Source organism: Balaenoptera acutorostrata, chromosome 9, assembly GCF_949987535.1.
Source record: "Balaenoptera acutorostrata chromosome 9, mBalAcu1.1, whole genome shotgun sequence".
Classification (NCBI taxonomy): domain Eukaryota; kingdom Metazoa; phylum Chordata; class Mammalia; order Artiodactyla; family Balaenopteridae; genus Balaenoptera; species Balaenoptera acutorostrata.
Window position 1 is genome coordinate 53,337,126 of NC_080072.1, and position 24,777 is coordinate 53,361,902.

Genomic DNA, 24,777 nt, shown 5'->3' on the forward strand with positions numbered 1-24,777 from the left:
TCTCTAATAAAAATGCTTTGAGGGCTTCCCTGGTGGCGCAGTGGTTGGGAGTCTGCCTGCCAGTGCAGGGGACACGGGTTCGAGCCCTGGTCTGGGAAGATCCCACGTGCCACGGAGCAACTAGGCCCGTGAGCCACAACTGCTGAGCCTGCGCGTCTGGAGCCTGTGCTCCGCAACAAGAGAGGCCGAGATGGTGAAGAGGCCCGCGCACCGCGATGAAGAGTGGCCCCCGCTTGCCGCAACTGGAGGAAGCCCTCGCACAGAAACGAAGACCCAACACAGCCAAAAATAAATATAATAAATAAATAAATAAAGGATTACTATTAAAAAAAAAAAGTGAAGTTTTAAAAAAAAAAAAAAAAAAAAAAAAAAAAAAAAAAAAAAAAAAAAAAAAAAAAAAAAAAAAAAAAAAAAAAAAAAAAAAAAATGCTTTGAAAGCCAAAATACTGTTCCTTCTTCACATGCTAAAAGTCACACTAAATCCATGCTTCATTCTAGAAGAATAATATGAATAACAGCTCCCATTTATTGACAGTAATGTATACCAAGCACTGTGCTAAGTTCTCTATATGAATTGTCTCATTCAATCCTCACAACTACCTAGGAATTATGTACTATTATTGCTGTCCTTCCCTTTTTAAAGATTAAAAAAATGAGGTACAGTAAAGTAACTTGCCCAAGGTCTCACAGCTAATATGGGGGAAAACAAGGGCAGCATAGATATATTACCTATTTCTGAAGAGATTATTGACAATCTAAGGAAAATTCATCCCATTAGATCTCTTCAATTCCTAAATATCCAAATTATTTAAATAGTTTCACAGAGTCTATCATTAAGAAGATTGACCCTTTCCCCACAACAACAAATGGTGACCAGACCCTACCATGCACCAATCTACACAGTAGCCCAGGGGTGTTAGGTTACATCCTACTCTGTAAAAACTGGTTCACTCATTTAGCACCAACTCAATTATTCAACAAAAATGTACTAAACCCTACTAGGTTCCAGGTATCAAGGATACAGAAATAATCAGTGACACACTGTCCTTGGAAGATAGCACAGAATATAGGAAAGACCATTCATAGGCTATGGAGGTAGCAAAGTCTGCGAATAAATCCCACCCTAGTCACTTACTGGCTGGTGGGCCTGAGTAGGCTCTACATCTCTGAGCCTAAGCTTTCTCATGTGTAAAATAAAATAATTATGGCCACCCTACAGTCTAATGGTGAGTTTAAATAAGTTACCACACATAAAGGGCCTAGCACAATGCAGGCACACAATGAATGTTAATTCTCCTCCCCCTAGAACTAAGGTTCCAGGCTGTATAGGGGTGTTGGCTGAAAAGTAAAACAATGCTCATTATTATGACTTATTTAGCCAACCTCCTCCATCCCCCTCTGCCCAATCATAGTGAAAAACCAAAGTCATTACACAACAAGATCACCTGGCTGTGGCTTCATCTGCATCTTTTTCTTTTTCTACTGCAAATGCTCCAGGTTAAGGGTAGGAAGACACAGAATCACTTTTATACACAGCTATGCACAGTTCTCTAAAGACCACTTCATGCCTTTCTTTCAACACAAGTGGTGGGACTTCCCTGGTGGTCCAGTGGGTAAGACTCCGTGCTCCCAATACAGGGGGCCCGGATTCGATCCCTGATAGGGGAACTAGATCCCGCATGCATGCCGCAACTAAAGATCCCGCACACCACAACAAAGGATCCCACATACTACAATTAAGACCCGGCACAGGGCTTCCCTGGTGGCGCAGTGGTTGAGAATCTGCCTGCCAATGCAGGGGACACGGGTTCGAGCCCTGGTCTGGGAAGATCCCACATGCTGCGGAGCAACTAGGCCCGTGAGCCACAACTACTGAGCCTGTGCGTCTGGAGCCTGTGCTCCGCAACAAGAGAGGCCGCGATAGTGAGAGGCCCGCGCACCGCGATGAAGAGTGGCCCCCGCTTGCCGCAACTAGAGAAAGCCCTAGCACAGAAACGAAGACCCAACACAGCCAAAAATAAAATAATAAATAAATAAAATAAAATTTAAAAAAAATATGCTTATTAAAAAAAAAAAAAAAAAGACCCGGCACAGACAAAATAAATAAATAAATATTAAAACACGCACGCGCGCACGTGCACACACAAGTGGTAAAGAATAAGCATCAAACCCAATGATTTTTTTCTTTTTTTTTTTGATGTGGACCATTTTTAAAGTCTTTATTGAATTTGTTACAACACTGCTTCTGTTTTATGTTTTGGTTTTTTGGCCACAAGGCATGTGGGATCTTAGTTCCCCAACCAGGGATCGAAACCGCACGCCCTGCACTGGAAGGCGAAGTCTTAACCACTGGACCGCCAGGGAAGTCCCAAGCCCAATGATTTTCTAACATCCTGACAAAGCTGTAAAACTGCTCAACTCTAAAGTTCTACTAAGTGAAAGACCAACTGCATTCATGCTAGCTTTCAAAGCAGTACTTTTAGTAAAGTTTTAACAAATCCACCTATTCCTTCAATAAGAAATCAGTAAAGCCTGGAAACATAATTATACTAATAAATAAAACTATATCATCTTGTATTGAATTAAGGCAGTGACATCAAACTGTAATAGTGTCATTGCATTCTACATAGCCAGGCCAAAAAAAAAAGAACTATTTTGAGGTCTCGCTGAAGCCACAAAAATCTCAGTCCTTAACTACACATCTTTCTGCATAGCAAAGTAAAAGAGTTATCTCAAGGAAAAGCACTAAGGCACTTGTGCAATTAAGTTGCAAGCTGAACTACCTGCTTTTTTTCATGAAACACCATTTTTACTTGAAAGAACAACTGCCAGACAAACTGATTATTCAGACTTGGATGTTTGGCAGACATTTTTTCAAAAATGAACAATGTGAGACTGTCACTTCAAGGAAAACAACTGTCAGTATTTGTTGCCAATGATAGAATTTAGGCTTTCAAGCAAAAACTAGAGAAGACTTGTCTGATGAAATGGGTAGAGATATTAACAAATGTGATTTTTTGATACTGTATAATAAAATACGTCAACATTTTAGAAGATCTGCATAACTCAATGAACCAATGTTTTCAAAATGACCAAAGCATGATGACACAAAATTATGCATGAGTAGAAAATCCATTCAAAGTACACAACAGACCAACGGACTTTAGTGTGACAGAGTATGAAAGGCTCACTGATATGGTTTCAGATTCCACAAGATAATGGACCTCTAAAGAAACTACCAACTGACAAGTTTTGGTGTAGTATCTAAAAAAAGAATATCCATAGTTATCTAAAAAGTCAGTCAAGGGAATTCCCTGGCAGCCCAGTGGTTAGGACTCTGTGCTTCCACTGCCGGTGGCCTGGGTTCGATCCCTGTTAGGGGAACTAGGATCCCACAAGCCTCTCAGTGCAGCCAAAAAAAAAAAAAAGCCAATTAAAACATTCCTCCTGGAACTTCCCTGGTGGCGAAGTGGTTAAGAATCTGCCTGTCAGAGCTTCCCTGGTGGCACAGTGGTTAAGAATCCGCCTGCCAATGCAGGGGACACGGGTTCGAGCCCTGGTCCAGGAAGATCCCACATGCCGCGGAGCAACTAAGCCCATGTGCCACAACTACTGAGCCTGCACTCTAGAGCCCTCGTACCACAAATACTAAAGCCTGCACGCCTAGAGCCGGTGCTCTGCAGCAAGAGAAGCCACCGCAATGAGAAGCCCGCACACCGCAACGAAGAGTAGCCTCCACTCGCCACAACTAGAGAAAGCCCGCACACAGCAACGAAGACCCAACACAGCCATAAATAAATAAATAAATAAATAGATAGATAGATAGATAGATAGATTTATTTATTAAAAAAAAAATTCCTCCCTTTTCTAGCCACATATATGTGGGACTGGATTTTCTTTATATACCACCAACAAAACAACCAGTTGCAGCAAACTGAATGTAGAAGCAGATATGTATCCAGTCAGACAGTGAAGAGATTTGGAAAAATTTTAAATATTATTCTTCTATTTTGGTGGAATATAGCTATTTTCATTAAAATATGTTAACATTTAATAAGTTTATTATTTTTAAATGCACAGGTTTAATTTTTAACACAGTAAATACTGGTAGACACAACCCACAAACAAAAGCTCTTTGGGGTCTTTAATAGGAAAAGTGAAGACGCCAAAATGTTTGAGAACTATTGCTATATAGCAATGAGAAGGATAAACTATTGCTACATACAAGAACATAAATGAACCTCACAAACAAAGTTGAGTGCAAAAGCCAGTCATACCTTATAAAAGTTCATAAGTAGGCAAAAATAATCTATGGTATTGGAAGGCAGCATATTCGTTACCCAACCAGGGACTGAATCCAGGCCACAGCAGTGAAAGCACCGAGTCCCAACCACTGGACTGCCAGGGAATTCCCAACGTTCCCTTTCTTGATCTGAGTGCTGGTTACACTTTCTGTGCACTTTTTCTTGTATATATACCTCAATACAATTTCTTTTTAATCTATATTTTCTAAAAAAAAATACACCCATACACACACCTGCTTTAGGCTCATGTGAAGAAATTTTGTTAGCACTGGTCAGGGTAGAAGTAGGGCATTTTTTTTTTTTAGACAGGTTTTCAGGTGATTCTAATGTGTAGCCAAGCTACTGGTCACCTAAGTAGGTTGAAAAATACTGATCTAAGAATTTAAAACCAGGGAACTTTTACATACAACACAGTAAAAAGAACAAGGAGTTTGGAGCAAGGCAGATCAGGTTTTTAATACAAGCTTCTCTTCTTTTACTATGTAACCAAATGCAAGCAAGTTACTTAATCCCTATAGGCCTCAGTTGCTTCAGCTTCCTCTTCTGTAAAATGGGCACAATACCCTAAACAGGGTAAATGTGAGGATTAAATTATTTAAGGGAGAGAAAGCACCCAGCATATTGCCTGCCACAGATATTCAAATATTAAGTCCTTTCTGTCTTGCCACCTTCATCTCCTACTAGTCCTAAGGCCAAGAATAAATTACCCTCTTGACTCTTGATTTCTTCATCCTTAAAATGAAAATAATGCTACATGACCAACCTATGCACTGTAGATCAAATAAAATAGTATAATTATATTTGCAGAAGTATAAATAGTGTAACTATATTTACAGACAGGGATTTCTGCTACCAACTCAAAATAAAAGAGAGAGGACAACACATTAGAAAACTAAGATAGGGAGTTCCTTGGTGGCCTAGTGGTTAGGATTCTGGGCTTTCACTCCCATGGTCTGGATTCAATCCCTGGTCAGGGAGCTGAGATCCCACAAACCGCGTGGTGCGGCCAAAAAAAACAAAAACAAAAACACAATGCTTAAAAAAAAAAAAATAAAAGAAAGAAAAGAAAACTAGGATAAGTATATAAAGCTATAAAACAGAAGCTAGAAAATATAAGCATCAGCAGAAACTATCAAGCCTGAAGGACATGATCAGAAGCCAAATCAAGATTATAATCTCTAGTCAGCCAGGGATTGAAGCTTACTGTGAAAAATATATCAGCCCAGGGTTCCTTCAAAATGTCTGTATCTAAGAAAAAGCACAATCTATAACATCATAAAAATAGGCATATTCTGAAAGTACCCAGACACCTGCCTAAAAGGAAAAAGGCGGGGGAGCTGTATTGGAGCTTTATAAACCAAGGTGTTTCCATAGCATCTTTATACAGAAATCGATGGCCTAGGGACTTCCCTGGTGGTGCAGTGGTTAAGACTCCACGCTCCCAATGCAGGGGGCCCAGGTTCAATCCCTGGTCAAGGAACTAGATTCCACATGCATGCCACAACAGAGGAGTCGGCGAGCCACAACTGAGGAGCCTGCCTGCCGCAACTAAGACCCAGCACAACCAAATAAATAAATAAATAAATATTTTTTTAAAAAAAGAAATCAATGGCCTATTTAACAAAATAAACTTTTAGATAAACAGAGTAGTTTGACAAAAAAGATTCTGTACAATTATTTTCAGTACTAAAGATGTGCATAATTTCCTAAGGAACTAAATTTTATAATAAATAAAACAAGAAAAATGAATTTGCTTTAGTCTCTTTGCTCTTCACTAGGCTACAACTTTAAGGGACTTCCCTGGCAGTTCAGTGGTTAAGATGCAGTGCTTCCACTGCAGGAGGCTCGGTTCAGGGAACTAAGATCCGCAGGCCTCGTGGCAGAGGGGGGTGGGGGGGGACGACAAAAAAAGTCTACAACTTTAAGTCTGATTTCTGATAACATACCAGTGATTGTCAAGCTATGGCACACCCATGGCCTGTTTTTGTATGGCTTGTGAGCTAAGAATGAAACATAGGAGGAGGGAAGAAGGGAGAAGATGGGGAGGGGAAAGAGAAGGAGAAAAAAATAATAGAGACTGTATGTGACCCACAAATCCTAATATATTTTTTTTACAGAAAGCATTTGCCAACCCCTGAGCACACCATCTTGCTGTCTTCTACTTTTGAACCTTGTGCTATACACCATCATCATCAAAGCCTTTATCGATCCAATTAAATTCTAAATTCCATTCTAAATAAATAAAAACCTACATCTGGAAAAACACCTATCACCTTACTCCTCGTTAGAATATCATACTACTGGTTTGTCATCTCTCCTTACTATGTTCAGTTCAAAAATTAATCATTCACTACCTGCAAGGCACCCTCCAGGACCTAGGACTTTATAAGATGACTAGAACACAGCCCCTGCCCCCAAGAAACTTAGTTAAGTGAAGGAGCAGACAGAAACAGTCAATTTTCCTAAAACAGGGGCAAGTATCAATATTATGACAGAGGCACACACTGGATACTCCCTGTGAACAAAATGGGGGCACTTATGACAACCTTAAGGATTCTGTAAGGTTCCTTAGGGGAGATGCACTTAACCCAGGGGGATGAATAAAAGGAGAAACAGCATGAGCAAAGGTGTGAAACTGTAAAATATCTGTAGAAACTACATGCTACTCAGTATTACCAGTGATGGGAGATCAGGCAGAAGGAGTACATAAGGACAGGTCACAGAAGGCCTAATATGTCATGCTAAGGAGCTTAAGACTTTAGAGCCAATGAAGGGATTTAAGCAAGGGAGTGATGTGGGCATACACACCACTGGGTAGATAGATGTTCTGGCTGCTGGGTGGAAGACAGGTTTACTACATGGGTGATATACAAACTAGTTAGGAGGCTACTGCCCTTGTCAAGGTAAGATTAGGGCCTGAACTAAGGGGATAACAGTAGGAGAGGGGAGATGAGTTTCAGAAATATTTAGAAGGATTTATTTTTGGCTATAGAGATAAGGGAGAAGAAAAGACTAAGAGCACAGATTCATATCTTGAATGACTGGATGAACAGCAGTGCCTTTAAGTTAGGACAAAACTACAGGAAGAGATGATTTTAACTTTTCGGGGAGATACAAAAGGGGAGAGGTCAGAAGAAGGAGATGGGGAAAATGAGTTGTTCTGGACCTACTGAATTTAAGGACCATCAAAATGGATGTATGCAGGTTGCCAGTAGACAGTGAGATATACAAGTCTACAGCTCAGGAAAGAGGTCTGAGCTGGAGATAGAGATTTTGAGAGTCATCACCATACAGCAGCAGTTAAAGCCAACAGAGTGGGCAAGACTACTCAAAGAAAGAATCTTAAAAAGTCCAGTGAGTCAAGGAGCCAACACTAAGGAATATCAACATTTACTGAGAAAGCAGAAACAATAAAGATCTCTTCCTAAATATCAGGTAGTTTCAAAAGCTTCAAAAATCTCTTCCTGGGCTTCCCTGGTGGCACAGCGGTTGAGAGTCTGCCTGCCAATGCAGGGGACACAGGTTCGAGCCCTGGTCTGGGAAGATCCCACATGCCGCGGAGCAACTAGGCCCGTGAGCCACAACTACTGAGCCTGCGTGTCTGGAGCCTGTGCTCCGCAACAAGAGAGGCCACGACAGTGAGAGGCCCGCGCACCGCGATGAAGAGTGGCCCCCGCTCGCCGCAACTAGAGAAAGCCCTCGCACAGAAACGAAGACCCAACACAGCCAAAAATAAATAAGTAAATAAATTTATTTAAAAATATATATATATATCCCTCTTCTAAAAAAAAAAAAAAATCTCTTCCTGCTAAACAACAGACTGGAAAGAACAACCATGAAATACATTCATTAGTACAGCTCATCTAATGGACAAAGTAAAGATTAAGGAACTCAGTAGGGGGAGGGCTTTCCAGGTGGAAGGCACAACATATGGAAAGAATAAGGGCATAATAGTACAGCATGTCTGGGAATTTGCTTATTTGGTTTGCTTTTTTTTAAATGGAGGGGAGAATCTCTCCCCTTATTTTTTTCTTTTTAATTCATTTATTTTATTTATTTATTTTTGGCTGCATTGGGTCTTTGTTGCTATGCATGGGCTTTCTCTAGTTGCGGCGAGCAGGGACTACTCTTCGTTGTGGTGCCCGGGCTTCTCATTGCAGTGGCTTCTCTTGTTGCAGAGCACGGGCTCTAGGCGTGCGGGCTTCAGTAGTTGTGGCACACGGCTCAGTAGTTGTGGCTCACAGGCTCTAGAGCGCAGGCTCAGTAGTTGTGGCGCACAGGCTTAGCTGCTCCGCAACATGTGGGATCTTCCCAGACCAGGACTCAAACCCGTGTCCCCTGCATTGGCAGGTGGATTCTTAACCACTGCGCCACCAGCGGTTAAGTCCCTGTTTATTTGGTTTTACAGTAGGCATACATGCTAGAAAGCCCGTAAAAAGAGGTACAAAGTAAGGCCTACAAGAACACTGGGAGGGAAAAATCAAGGAAGATTGTGCTGTTGACATCATGAAACATTCGTAACCTCTACTTCCCCAGTACATCCACATATCCTTCAGGTCTCAGCTCAAGCATTAACTCCCCTAAGCATCTCTCTCTTCCTTGCTCCCTCAGGCAGGTCAGGCCATGTCAACCTCCATCCTCCCCACGGCCCTTGCCCAGGTCCCCACCGTAGCAATTATTCCATTATGCTACAGTTATGTGTGACATGTCTGTCTCCACACTAGATTAACTATAAGCTCCTTAAGAGGAGGGAATTTTAATTTTTGTATCCCATACTCCCAGCACTCCCTGTCATCTAATAACCACTCAATAGATACTTGTTGAACAGATGTCTTAAACATATCTGTCACACACCCAACTACTAGCTCCTTGGCCTTGGAATGCGTTGAGGATTTACATCCTTTGTTTTGCTTTACTTATGATAATTTTAAAATAAATTTATATTCCAAATGTAAAATGAGTGAGGGGAGATACAGCAGCAGGAAAACACTGAATAATAAAAGAATAGCCTGGAGGAAAAGTTAGCTCTAAACAATTCATAAGTAAAATAAAAATAACAACAGTAGTATTTACCATATTAAGCACCAACTACGTATGTGCCATTCAGTGTTCCGGGTTCTTTGTCCTTCTTATCTCATATAATCCATTAACAACCCAACAATTGAGTATTATCTCTCTTTTACATATGCATAAATAATCCATCTCACTGTACTACTCTACCCTGTAATATGTTACAGGTAGAAAACTAAGAGGGTAATGACTGTATTTGTCAGGATAGTGAAGAGCAAACGTTGTATACTGCATTCTCCACTTCAAAAAGCGTCAATTGTTTCATTTTGAGCAAGCCAGCACAGTCAATGTAGAACCATGTCCCATAAATTCACTAGGAGAAAGTCCTCTAGCACCCTCTCTGTCCCACTATATCCAACAATCTTCAAGTTTTAAGGGAGAAACTGTGAACTGATCTTCATGTATTCCTCCTCCACTGGGAGAAGAACCCTTTGGAAAGGCAATAAACCAAATATGACAAGCTTTTCACCTCTGTGTGGGGTGCCCTGATTTCATTTTTGTAAACTAGAGAGGAAAAAACAAAAACAAAAAAACCCCCCAACTTTTATATAGTCCTTTACAGTTTAAAGAGTATTTTCACATTTATTACCTCATTTGAGCCCCACTTTACAGGAGAGTAAACTGAAACTCCAACAGATTATTAATGCATTTGGATTTCACATCTCTTAGACAAAAAATTCTTGGGGTTTAGGTTGCTAAGCTTCTGATATGCATAACTAATGATTTCCTATTCATGGTATACTCTGTACATCAGAGAACAGACCCTCCTGTACAATCAGGTCAGGACCAATGTACCAGGCTGCCTTTATGCAAAAAGAAAGATGCACAGAAATTCTGATCAGAAGAGTTAAGTGACTTGCCAAAACATGACATGAAGCTGTAAGCTGGTATTACAAAGAATCAGTATCTAGTAAATAAAAAATCCGCCAATAAGAAAAAACTCTTAAGATGCTGTTCTTTCACAGCTCACAAAGGCTGCTACTACCCTCTCCCATTCCTATTTCCAAGTATGATTGATCCACATCTGGATAATCTGATCATCCATAAATGCAAACTGGCTTCCTCTTGCCATCTAGAATACCCATATATGTATGTACATGCATACTTACAGACGTATACTAAAGAATATATTTAAAAAAAAAAAAAAAAAAAAAGAATATATTTTTATATGTGTATATATAATATACATACAAATAAGAAGTGCTGCTGAGTAATGGGACTATAGACAATAATATTGCTTCCTTTTACTTTTTCTGTAATTTTCAATTTCTGCTATGAGCATGTTATTTTAATTAATGGTGGAAGAAATAAAGCTCTTTTAAAATTAAAAAATAAGGATAATAAATAAGAAAAAAGCAAGTCACAGAAAAATACTTACACTGTGATTCTATGTATATAAAGTTATAAAGGTACAAAATATATTGTTTAGGATACATACTTGTTTGGTAAAACTATTTTTAAAAGCAAGGGAATGATTCACACAAAATTCAGGAAAGTGGTTACTTCTGAGGGAGAAGGACAGAGATTCAATCAGGTGGGGAATCACAAGAAGCTTTAAAGGTACTAAAAATCTCCTTTTTGTTAAACTGGGTAGCAAAAACATAGGCCTTCAATTTGCTATCATTCTTTAAATTGAAGATTTATATTATATGCACTTTTATACATATGGTTTATCTCACAATTTAAAAAGAAGATATAAACAGGGTTGAAGAATCAGAATTTCAGGGCTGTAACCCAAACTCTTCCACTCACTGTGTAATCTTAAGCAAGTCATTTTACCTCTCAGCAGTTTTTCTTCTTATTTTATAGATGAGGAAACTAACAGCTAATATATGTTTAGTACTTTACTGTTTGAAGTTCCTAGACTAGGGACTTCCCTGGTGGCGCAGTGGTTAAGACTCTGAGCTCCCAATGCAGGGGGCCTGGGTTGATCCCTGGTCAGGGAACTAGATCCCACATGCATGCCGCAACTAAGAGTTCGCATGCCTCAATTAAGGCGCATGGGCTTAGTTGCAAGCTGCAACTAAGACCCGGCGCAACCAAATAAATAAATAAATAAATATTTTTTAAAAAAGTTCCTAGACTATAGTACCAACATACAAATATGCAGATAAACTGTGAGATAATAATACAAAGTAATACCTCCTTACTAAATAATAGATTATAATACTAAGAACTCAATGGTAGGACACACAAGGCTATTCACATTCTAGTCTCTTCTATCTAATAATAATATCTAATATTTTTTAATGTGTACTATGTAACACACTGTATTAAATGCTTACCATGGATTCTTTTGTTTAATCCTCAAAACAACCCTATGAGATTAGTTCTCTTATGCCCATTTTACAGATGAGACCATTGTGCCCAAGGTCACATAGCTAGTAGTAAATGGTGGACAGACTTCAGAACCCACACTCCTGACCACTACGTTAGTTTTGCCTCACTTTTCTCACAACATTTAAATCATCTATCTCTCCCAGGACACTGAAAGCTCCTTGACAACTGTTTTTTGTTCATTTTTTTACAATTTTAACTGTATTTAATCGTACAATTTAGTGGAAGTAAGTACATTCACAATGTTATGCAACCATTACCACTAAGTATGAAAGGTTTTTAATGACTTTACTAAAATCACTAGGTTATCAAGTGGTAGAAAGGGGATTTGAACTCAGGACTCTCAACCTCTAAATTAACAAGCTATTCATTCTACCAAGGTACCTGTCTACCAATACCTCCACTGCTCTCCCCTTGTCACCAGAATACTGGAAGAATCTAATGAGGTGAAGATACTAAAACACTTTATATACATTTCTACTGCACAGGTGAACACAGCTGTGAGGGGGAAAAAGAAAATCCACCAAGACATTTCTCCCAAGCGATTACTTTTCATTCTGAGCTCTCAAAAGCTAGGGCTTTTATATAAATATCCCACCTCTAGATCAAGCCTGTGGATCCACAAAAGCAACGTCTGGACCCCGGAGTAAAGTTATGAGGAGAAATGCTTGCATTAGTTAGATTACTCTCTCATCAAATTATGGGTAACTGCTCACACCGGATTTTTATTGCAATACAGAAAGCTTCCTCATAACAAAACACTTTCAATTCCAAGGATAAGTCCAACCTTCGTTCATTCTGCCCATTTTGGAGCTACAAAAAAAAAAAAAGATTCTTAATATTGGGTATTTTCATGTGTTCAATTGTGAAAGCCAAGGAAAATGGTTTGTTTACAAGCTGAACCCTGAAGCTTGAACAAAAAAAGAATTATTTTGATCCCGTTGGTGCCTTACATCCCTCTTTACATCCCTCCCCATTTTTTCCCCAGTCTAAGCTCTAATCAACAGCCACTTCATGTTTAACATATCACAGTTAATGCAATTAAGTCCAGAAAACTATTTTCCTAAAGATGTTTCCTCCATCAACACCCTCCTCTACCTTCCAGCATCACTCTTCTGCCATTAGAATGAGCATATCATTAAGCTTTAAATAAAATTTCTGATGAATAGATGGAGGTATTGTTTTTGTAGTTAATGGAATACACTTACATCTCCTAAAAAAATAAAATAAAAATGATTCTTTATGTTTTTATCCACATCTGACAGAATTCTAACCACCTGAATTCCTTTAGAAGAAAATTCAATCTACAGAAATATAGTCCAATTATTTTAAATCTTATCAGGTAATGTCAAAAGAGAATCAAATGAAAATACCAAACTATCTCACCAATGAATATTTATGACATTTCCATATTTTCTGTCTTCTCTCTGTTTACATAAAACGGTGGTACCAAGATTCATCTCTGGATTATTAGCCTGCAATACAATGATGGGCCTAATTGCCTTGCAAACCAGGACACCAATAAATGGAGTCTTCAAGCAATCAATTTTAAGAGGAGGGGAAAAAAAAGGCCTAAGCTCTTTCTGAATACATGCACGTTGCCTGACTGGGAAATAAATTCAGCCTTGTATTTTTCAGTCTCATTCATCAGTTCTCAAGCGAGGAATGCTCCCTTAACCACCTCAAGCTCATCAAATCTATTTAATACCAAATTCCAGGACTAATTTTTAAATGCACCTGGAGGAGAGAGGAAAGGAGAAGGCAGAGACATCAAATAGAAAGACATCTATCACATTCCAGTTTCATCCTCTTCACCTTTAGTTACTGGAGTGGGTTTTTCTCCCCCAACTTTCTTTTTATAATACATGAATAACAGAAGATACTTTCTCCTCCTCAAAAAAAAAAGAAGATACTTTCCCCTCCTCTATTCTACCTTAACCGAAGCCCCTCTCAACTTTACCCTTTGTGTTGGTTTACTTCCAAATATGATACTAATACAAGTGAAACAAACAAAAACTAACAGCTTAAGAAGTCCTCTAGAAAAGTCTTTTATGTACCTTCTCTCTCCCCAACCACAGCCTCCAAAGCTGTCCATTTAAGTCCAACCCCCAACCCTCCTGTGTCTCTTGGAGGCCATCTCAATCCTTCTTCTCCAGAATCATCCAATCCGCCTCTTCCCAGCACTGCTCACTGCCCCTCTCCATCCTCCCTGCCCCCTCCATACTAACAAGCCCAGGTTTCCCACTCCTTAATTAGCCCCATCTGCTACCTCACTATCAGCAACCACCTCTCCAGTCCTACCAGTTCATCTCAGACATTCTTTCTCCAAAACTCCCTCTGCCACCTTGGCCAAGGGACATTTTCTTCAAGATACCATCCCCCAACCTTGCTCACCACCAGCCACTATTCTTTCAGTGAGTCCAGCCCAGAAGCATCTTCTGTGCCCTCTGCCTTCACCCTGTACCCAGGGAGCCACCAGTGGTTCTAAGATCACTCTAAATCCCATCCCACTGTGCTCCCCCCGCTTCCCCTCCCCGCCCAATTTCAATCCTTGTCCGCCCATTTTGGGCCTAACTTCTACTTTACCCCCTCCTGCCAGCTCACCCTCACACTCCCCTCATTCAAAGTCCCACCCCCACCAGCTCCTATTCCAACCTTCATGAGCACTCCCCAGGAAAACCCCGAATTCTACCTCCTCTGCTCTCCTAACCCACTCTATTCCATAAAATCTCAACAAATTCCACCACCCCCAGATGGCAAGCGCCCACTTCAAGCTCAGGTCTCAGCCCATGCCAAGCCCCTCCTCACCCCCGGCTCCTACCACCTCTATCAGCCTGCCCTAGGTCCACCCCAAATTCCACCCTCCTGAATTAGTCACCCCCCAGGGTCCTATCCAACTCTGCAGTCGCACTCTCTGTTACAATCAACCCCTTACCCCGCAACCCGGCCCAGATCCCAAGCTGTCAATTGCTCCAGGCCAACCCCAAATCCACCACCCTCAGTCAGTCCCCTCCCCCATTAAAAGCCATCCCACTCCAGTCTCAACATCCATTTCGCCCAAAACCATCCAAATTCCATCCCAACCCTACAGCCCCACGCTCCTGTCCCAGGTCGTTCCCATTAAAAGTCCCCTTCCCTTGTCTCCCCCCCCCCAACCTGCTTGTGTCCCACCCTCACCCCACCCCCAGCCCGCGCCTGGACAAGTCTCCCCAGCCAGCCCGCCGTTCCATCGCGACCTCAACCCCCTTCCCCCAACCCGCGAAGGGGCTCCGCAGCCCCCACTCTCATTCTCCCCAGTACCACCGGCCCAGGCTCAGGGAGAGCGGACCGGGGTAGGGTTGGGGGGGGGGGGGTGATCTCCTCACCGGCGAGCCGCTGCAGGCGAAAACGGCGGCGGCGGCAGCTGAAGCGGCGATGCCCTTGTCTTCTCTGAAGGCTACAGAGGCGACGCTCTCGCTCCCTCACCCGTGTCCAGTAAGGTGGCGGATGGCGCGCAGGGACTGGGAGCCTCCTCCTCCTCAGCGACTCGGCTCTGAATCCTCTGCAGTAGTCGCCGAGGAGCCCGACGGGTGGGGGGAGGGGACGCTGGGCTGCGGGCGAGGGAGGAGGAGGCTGAGAGAAGGGGCGGGGGACCGCTGAGAAGGGCTGGGAAGGAGGAGCCAGCGCAGCGCCGCGACACGTCCCACAGCCTCAGCCCGCCGGGACCACAACTCCCGGCATGCCCCACTCCGGCCCGCGCGCAGCCTGCGCCTCCCGGCGCGCGCCCGATGCGGAGGGTCCATTCCCTTCTTGGTCTCAGACAATGGGATAAAGCCAACCATCCGCGGGTGGCTTTTGTAGACTCAAAGACCACACAGGAGGCAAGTTAGGCACCACAGCGGCCCCATCCCCCAAGGGACAGTGATAGCGGCGTCTCCGACTTCTTTACGCGCGCGCACACACACCCACACGGAGCCCCGCCACCACCTCCCGCTGGACTACATTTCCCAGCATGCCCACAGACTCTCGCCCTCCTTCCGGACCCTTCTCAGACCCGGTACTACAGTTCCCAGGGAGTGTGGTCCTTGCGAAATGCTGGGAGATGCAGTTCTCAGTTCTTCCTCCATGTTAAGAAAAAGAAGTGAAAGAGAGGAAAAAAGGAAGGAAATATGTCAACCCACCGAGAACAGGCCTAGATTGGCTAGATCACCTGGAAGTCTGTACTTTCTTCGCAATACCCGTTGCCACTGTCTCGCACCAGAACTAATGCAGCAGCCTCCTTCTGCTCTCCCTGCAAAACTGTAGACGATTTGGCAGCTTGAACCCAAATATAAAAAGAGCGTACTTCTTGACCCAGCTCCGCTACTTTTAAGAATTTACCTTAGAAAGATAATCAAACAATTTGGAAAAGATGAATGGACAAGGTTGTTATCTGAGATTGTTGATTATAGTGAGGTAAACGTAAATGTCCTTCAACAGGAGCTGGTTAAATTATATATACAAACAATGCATTACTAAGCAGCCGTTTAAAATAATGATATGGATCTTTTTCTTGACATCAAAAGCTATTCACAATTTATTCTCGAGGGAAAAAAAATTGATAATAGAATAGCAAGTTTAGAATGATCTAATTTATATGGAGCTTGAGACAATGTTCTATAAGCATAAAAAGATTTCAGGAAAGAGGTTCCCCAAAATAACATCTGTGATTATCTTGGAGTAAAGAGTGTCAGATTTCAAGTAACTTTCATTTTCATATTGCCTGAATTGTTTAAAAAGAGCACATAACTTTTTAAGCTATAAAAGTATTTTTAAAAAATATAATTTTCAAATCCAACAACAACCTGTCTTTGCTACCTAGAAGCTTTTCATGGCTTTCTATTGCCCTCAGTGGTGCTCCAAAACGAGGTCTGTCTGGTTTTCCTGGGAGCTCAACATTTCCACTAATTAAAACAAATAATGGCGGGCACTTCCCTGGTGGCCCAGTGGCTAAGACTCCGAGCTCCCAATGCTGGGGATCTGGGTTCAATCCCTGGTCAGGGAACTAAAGCCTGCATGCGGAAACTAAAAGATCCTGCATGCTGCAATTAAAAGTCTTGCGCTCAGCAACAAAGATCCCACGTGCCACAACTAAGACCCGGCGCAGCCAAATAAATAAATATTTTAAAAATAAATAAGTAAAACAAATAATGGTGGTCACTTACAATTCACAAAAGAACATTAAGTTAGTAGGGAGGATTTTCTCAATTTTCATTGTCTCTTCTCAAATTTTTCCTTCTTCTGGTCTTTCCACACCCATTTCCTCCTTTTCTCCTACTCATTCTTGAAACTCAAGCCAAAGTCCTACCTTCCCTAGAACATATATTTTAGGCATACTGATTTTCCTTGTGTCTGAATTCTTCTAGCAATGGTTTCCAATCTGTGAGCCAGAGATCACTATGGGGAAGAGGAATGAAGAGGGAGAAATAAAGTTATTGTAAAGGGTCTACAAAGCAATATTTAAACGAAGCATTGTCTATAGACTGAAGAAATGTCTTACACTTAAAAATTGTTTCCACCTGGGACTTCCCTGGAGGCCCAGTGGTTAAGAACCCGTGCTTCCACTGCACAAGGCACAGGTTCCATCCCTGGTTGGGGAACTAAGATCCCACATGGCACGGGGAAAAAAAAAAAAAAAGAAAATTTGTTTCCTTCTGTGTCCAGCTCTTCTAGAATATGGAATATAGTATCAGATGATCTGTGACTTAACATAAATCTGGTATCCAATTACAGTATTTTAGATTTTATGTAATTATTCCTCACCGTTCTGCAAGAAAACACCAGAACATTCGAGCTCCACTAGCCAGCCTGCTGGAGAAGCACAGGCCTATCAGAGAAAGCCCAGATTGCCTGAATCAAAGGTTAACTTGGTCCATAGTCCTGCTGCAATCTCTTCAGCAGCTTCACCCCACCTAAATCTAATTACACTCCTATGCCTTATGACTCATTTTCCCCAAATACATCAGGCACTGTCTTTTTCAGACTACCTCATTTTTCATCCTATTCTCCCAGCCTTAAAACTCCAGGTCCCCTCCCCCCCCCCCAAAAAAATCCTATATCCTCTGCTCCCTTCTCTGAGAATAATGAGAAATGTGCCTATGAAATGTGGGCTATGTCCCTTCCCCTCTCTGAGTGTTGCACTGACCATCCCATCTTCTAAACCCACTTCACTCCTTCTCCTCCTCCTTTTCTCCACTTCTCCAACTGGCAGACAGTGGGAGATGGGCAATCAAAATTAAAAGGGACGGATCTGTCCAGCAAGGAAAGCATATCTGAGCTAGGGGAATAGGTATGAGGAAGCTTACCAGACTAGGAATCTGGTAATCAGATCCTAAATTAGACCTTGCCATGAACATGCTGGGTGACCTTTAGTAAGTCCCTTAATTTTTTTTTTTTTTCTGAACCTCATGTTTACGTCTGTAAAATGAAAGGATGATTCCTGGCGTGTCACCTCATAACGTTATTAGGAGAGTCCAATAAAACAGTGGATATGAAAGTGCTTTGAAGACTGCAAATTGCCACTTACAATCCAACCCTTCGTCTAATTTGAGAATTCTCTCTCCAAATCCCTGCATCTAATTCTTGGCATGTAAACTTTTTACTCAGAATTACATTATTATTAATGAATTTATTAAAGTATTTAAGGAATTTGCTCTATTAAGCCAATTTAATTTCTTGATAAATTTTCTATATAGCACAGTTAAACAATTTCTGACTTTCCTAGATTTTTTTCTAAATTGAAATTGCATAAGATATATCCTTTTCTCTATCAGTTTTATAAGAAGATTTGATTCATCTGTTATCTTTTATCTATCGATTTTTACTGATTATTGCTTCAGCTGTCATGAAATTTCTAGTCATTATTTCCACAAAGTCCACCTTTTCTTGGAAGCAATTTGAGCCATTGGCAGTTTTATTTTGTGTTGATTATTTCTACCAAGTGGAATTTTCCCAGGGGTCAACTTTGCAATGTTCAATGTTACCAACAAAGATGGGATCATTCAGTTTGCTTTTCCATCCATAAGAAATTTTTACCACGTGTAGTTTTAGCCATTGTCAGTTTTATTTTGTGTTATTTCTACCCGTCCAATTTTTTTTCTGCAACCCAACAAAAACAAACTCAGGGACAAAATGACAGTGTCAAAACACTATCCTTTGCCTGTTACTTTCTGATTGACTCAGACTGTGAAATGGTTTTGTCCCAGCTATGTTAATGAGCTGGCTTTGAGCTCTCTCTTTCTCTCAAAGCACCTCTTTAGGAGCCTTGGCACACAAGTGTGGGCTGGAGTATTACTTTAAGAATGCCTCAGAATTTCAGGAAGATGGATGTTAGAGACCATGTTAGGAGAACCAATCTTTAATGAGCCAGGTGCTGTGCTGGTGTCTAAGATCCATTATCTCATTTAATCCTACAGCCTAAATTTCCTTCACATGGCCATTTTATGGTAGAGGAAATTAAGACCCAGAGAAGGAGATATTGGCCACATTAGGAACAGAAACCAGGCCCTGGTTTAATTCTCAGTGCAATTTGAATGATTATAATTTCCAAAATTATCTAATTTAATTTTAAAACTTTTGCACTTCTCCTGTTGTTTGTTTGTTTGTTTTTTGGCTGAGCCACACGGCATTTGGGATCTTAGTTCCCCAACTAGGGATCAAATCTGTGCCCCTTGCATTGGGAGTGCAGAGTCTTAACCCCTGGACCACCTGGGAAGTCCCTGCACTTCATCTTGTTGGAAAATTAAAATTTTTGAGTTTGACTCAATCCTTGAGTTGAGGATGCAAAGCAAGAGGAATATGTGGATATAAACAAAGCATTCTCAAAGAGCTTTTTGTGACAGCAAATGAGACCAGGAGTGTGAAAATGTTTTGTAAATGACCCAATATTGGGCAAATGGATGTTTCTGCCATTTGTGATGAAGGCTGATATATAAACCTGTTATGCCAGCTTGGAAGAGTGCTAGAAAACTAATAGCACAATCCTGACATTCAGTAGATGAATGTCAAATGCCCATCCTAATATTTAATTCTAAGAGCCAATAGTAAAGGAATAACATTGCATTGTGCCTATCCTTTAAGACCTAATTCAGACATCAGGAAGCCTCTTCTGACCCCCCAGTTAGGTTAGGAGCCCACTCAGCTCCCACAGCCAGCTCACATTGGATGTTCATTGTCAATTTACTGCCCTCAAGGACAAGGACCAAGGTGGGCCCATTCATCTCTGTGGCACAGAGCTCAGTTCAGCCTGAAGCTTCTCACAGGGTAAGGCTTCTGTAAATGGTGGTTGAATTAATGAATGAATCAATCAATTAACATGACGTATATAGACGCTATAGATAATCAATTAAAATGACAAGGGAAGTACCTCGATAAAGCTGGAAAAAATTACTGACAATGGAAAAGTGCACGTTAAATAAAATTTAGGGCACAAGTAAATCACAAATGAATCGGCAAGGACTGATTACAGCTACCAAAGCTCCAGCGCAGCAGCAGCAGTGAAGAAAGAGCCTTGACATCCTGGGTTCAAATGCCGCTTCAGCCAGGATTGGGTGTCCTCAAGTTCCCTCCCCTCCTGCACCTATTTCCATATCCGGAAAATGGCTGACCTTGCAGAACTCCCAGGGTAGATAAAAGAGTTAATTAAGGCACCAGATGCTTTACAAGCTATGAAGAGCTGACCAAGGTGAGGGTTGTTAGTGATCAAGGTTAGAAGAGAATTTGGGGGAAAGTTTACACTTAGGAGAATCTTTTACATAAAGCTGCTCATATTGATAAACTTAACCCCCAAAAAAGCATACCAATTATAGTGCGTTGAGTCGTGAATTGCATCTCCCAAAAAAGATATGTCCAAGTCCTAACCCCCATACCTGCATACTTGTGAATGTGGCCTCATTTGGTAGGAAGGTCTTGGCAGTTAAGAAGGCAGGATGAAATCAGTTCTGGATTTAGGTGGACCCTAAACCCAATGAGTGATGTCTTTATGAGAGAAAGGAGAGGAGATGTGAAACACAGAAACACCAAGGGGAAGGCTATGTGAGGACAGAGGCAGAGATTAGGCATGTGGCCCCAAGCAAGGCAGCCACCAGAGGCTAGGAGAAAGGCATGGAGGGATTCTCCTTCAGAGCCTCCAGATGGAACCAGCGCTGCCAACACCTTGATTTCAGACTTCTGGCCTCCACAACTGTAAGAGAATAAATTCTGTTGTTTTAAGCCACCCAGTTTGTAGCAACTTGTTAAGACAGCAGGGAGGAAACTAATACACCAATTAAACTGGAAACCCACATAATCAAGTAATTAGCAAATACCTTAAGTCCCCCAAATAGATTCAGAGGAGCCTATTTCGGGAAATGTTTCTCAGTTTCACTTAATCTGTCATCTCTAACAGCAGCTATGGAACACTGGTGTTAACATCCATTGTCTTTGAATCTGTGCCTTTTCTCTTCTTAATCCTTCTTGCATTCTTAGTTCTTTCCCTGCCTCCTGGGATGGCTCATACTTCAGATGAGTGTGAAGAACTCTGGTGTCATACAAAATGTACAGATATGAGGAGGCCAGACCTGGGTTCATAACCCAGCTCCGTCACTTAGAGGCTATGACATTGGGAAAATCATTTCTCCTTACTGGACCTCAAAGTCCTCAATTGTAAGATGTGGCTAAAATTATCTCCCTATAGGGTGAAATGAGTTAATTCACAGAAAACTCAGTGCCTGACCTAGGACTTTCATAACTTTGTCCAGAGAGCAAGAGAGATCCTTCCTCCCTTCCTTCCTTCTTTCTTCCTTCCTTCTTTCTTCCTTCCTTCCTTTCTTTTTCCTTTCCCCTTGTTCCTTCCTTCCTTTTTTTTTTTTTTTGAGTTATGTATGGATGATGGGGAAGGGGGAGGGAGGGAGCCACCAATTTTCATTTCAACTAGAAGGTGGGTAAGCCTTCCATAAAAAGGGTAAGAACAAAGGGCTTCTATTCCCAGAAGAGCTGAGGTTCCTCCAGCTGGGGTCTGTGGACCCCTGTGGAAGAAGATGGACCATGTTGGATATTTATTCGTCATTCATTCAGCTTAAGGTATTGACCCCAGATCCTTTGCTGGTGCTAGGGCCCCAGGGTTAATTGAACATGTCCTTGTCCCCAAGGAGCTCACAGTCTAGGGGAATCTGCTGACAGACAGTTACATCCCAATGTGATCAGTGTCATGGTGGAAGAAAGTGAGGCACTGTGGGAGCCCAGAGGGAACACCTAACCCAGGCCAAGAGGTCAAGTATAAGGATAGTGTTGCCACCTGCAGATTCTTCTCAAGACACTATAAGTTTCATGAGCGCCAGGATGTTTGTCTGTTTTGTTTACTGCTGTATCCCCAACACAGTAACAGTGCCAGGCCCATATTAATCACTCAGTAACATTTTTCAAGTGAATGAATATAAATTAAGTCACATTGCACAGGACCTTGTTCCCCTACAAAGCCCCTCCAACCCCCACTCCCACAGGTATAATGTCCATGCATTTATTCATTCATCAAGCTTTTCCTGAATACCTACCATTTGCCAGATACTATACTGGATTCTGGGTTCTGAGTTGTGAGCCAAAACAAACAAGATTTAATGAACTTCATGGTCTAGGGAAACAAAAAATTCCCTGTGTAAATCCCATGCTCCTTCAACCGTGGCCCAGCTCCCCTGTGCCCTGTGCTGACGTCCCCTTAGCTCAGCCTAAGGTTCCAGGAGACCACCAGATTCCATTCAGAAGAGGAGAGATGGGTCCTCTCCCCAGCTCTGTGCTGTGCAGTCACCTGGGCCCCAAGGCAGTCAGGGTTCTTGTAGTTGGAGCTTCAGCAGGCCTCCTTCCAGCTTCTGACTTGGCCTTGCTAACCTATTCCATCAAAGATCACCGGCAAAGCAAGCTCCTTGCATTGCCAGAGAAATAGGCTGCCCTGCACAGACACTCCTGCAATGGCTGCTCAAGGACGGGAATGGGAAGGGGGCAAGACAGGGGTCACTGGCACTCTAGTCATCAAATTCCATTCTGGACTGAGGTCCCTTGGGAAAGTTTACTCACATACACCTCACAAGGCTGTTCTGAGAGTCTAATGTAAATTTCTCTTTAACCCTTAAGCTCTGTACAGAGACAAGTATTTTGCCTTCTGTTTTGTTTTGTTTGCTTACAACTGTATTCTTTTTGCTCTTTATGAAGGAGGAAAGCTCCAGAAAGATTCACAAAAGTCATTTGTGGATGACTGGATGCATGGAGCAGAGTGGCAAGGTCAGGCGAGGAGAAGTTGTCTCAGGATGGAGCAATCTTAGCACTTCTCAGAGAATACACTTTACTTAAACAAAACAGTGCAGAGAGAGCAGGATGGAGACAGGACAACCTCCAGGAGGGAAAAGCCTGGAAACCAGGACACCCCTCAAAGGCTGGGGCTTGGCCCAAATATGTAGGGCCTGCTACATTAATGAAGTCCAAGAGATGGAAAAGATCTGAGGACAGAATAGCAACCACCTGTGTACCAACCAGTCTGCTCTCATTGTGGTCTTAAGGGGGGCGGTTCTTTTTTTCTCTAATTTTAGAAAGTCTTTATATATTGTGGATGACCATCCTTTGTCCATCAAGACTGATTTCAAAGAGAATGAGAAATCTGTACTCCCAGACCAACTCCATCCTTTCCAGCTCTCATATTTTCTTCTAGGCATTTTGCTTTCTCCTAAACTTCCCTTGAAATACTCCAGTCCTTAAATAGATAAATTAAAGGGAAGAGAAATTTGTCTGCTTCTCACCCAAGACAGTCTGGGAAGCTGTTTTTTGGAAAGGCCATGAAATGATTATGCTGGCGGTGGGGGTGGGGGTATGTTGAGGGGTGGAGGAAAGAAGGCCAGTGCCTTTGAAGGCAGTGAAAGAGAGGAGATTCCTAGAACCAGGAAGGTCTGGGGCTTGGACACGTGTGTGGCCTGTTCTCTGGAGATGGCATGGTAGACAGAAGTCTATTGGTATCCACTAAGCATGGGAAGGAGATTCCCCAAATATTTTTCTTGCCTAACACCCCAGATCTTTGTAAGGGAAGGAACCCAAATAATGACCAGGACTTAATTTGATTTAAATTGAATAAAATAATGTCATTTCTTACTCCCCTAAGTTTGTGGAGTAAGATTTGTACCCACTACGTAATCAAGAGAAAAAAATAACACTGACAGCAGCTAAATTGCACACAGAGAAATTACTTATTGACTAAAACTTGAAGGAAAAATCAAACAAATCTTGACAAAATGTAGATTGGCAAATTTGTCCCAGGAAAAGTAGACCTGATAGAACATAGAAATAATGACCACAGAAGATACCTTACGATGGCAGAAGCTATAATTATTAAACTGTGATATGGATTTTTTTAATTGACTAACTCATATCATCATTATAAAATTTATACAAAAAATTGTTTTTCAGATGAAGATAATTGTAGCTCAGTTTAAGTGAATATGGATAAGTTGGAAATAGATTTAATAGGCTGTGTAGAAAAATCAAAATTATTGAACTGACCTAATGGCATTTGTTCTGGGGAATATTATCTCAGACAAAAGTAATCAATATGATATAATTCCATCTAAAAATCTGCATTTATAAACACAAGACAAAAACATCCTTAGGGTCCAAACAGTGGGCCAAATTCCTGACCTCTCTGCTGAAGCTCCTAGAGAGAAAATAGAAATGGAGATAGGACTTGGCTGGTCTGCATTTTATCAAGATTTCTGTGATTCTTCCAACAACTTTTCATCAATAAAACATCTCACTGTATGGGATTTCACTGTTGTTTTATTTTTTCTACTGATTGTGTAGTGGCCAGTGTCCATAGTGAAGGCCCCTGCCTTGGGGCCCATTACTTAACATTCTCATGGTCCATCTATTGCTCCATCTGTCCACTCAGCAGTTATTCACCAAACACCTACTCTGTGCCAGGCCCTGGCAGAGGAATCAGACCAAGCCCTCAAATGATGACAGTTTTACCTTTTTTCCCCCCTAATCTTATAAGTTTTCTTGTTATTTTATTGGGAGAATCTCTACTACAATGTTG

The 24,777-nt window shown here is 41.7% G+C and overlaps 1 protein-coding gene across 3 annotated transcripts in view; it reads right to left on the reverse strand.

The window, feature by feature from the left end:
• FAM168A (family with sequence similarity 168 member A) overlaps positions 1–15,328 on the reverse strand; it is a 215,981-nt gene extending 200,653 nt beyond the window's left edge. Inside the window, exon 1 of one of the 3 annotated variants that reach the window (XM_057553023.1) lies at positions 15,077–15,328. The gene's annotated coding sequence lies outside the window, so the exon portion shown is untranslated. The remainder of the gene's footprint in view (positions 1–15,076) is intronic. The other 2 variants (XM_057553022.1, XM_057553024.1) reach the window with 2 other exon arrangements.
• Positions 15,329–24,777: the final 9,449 nt, after the last annotated feature.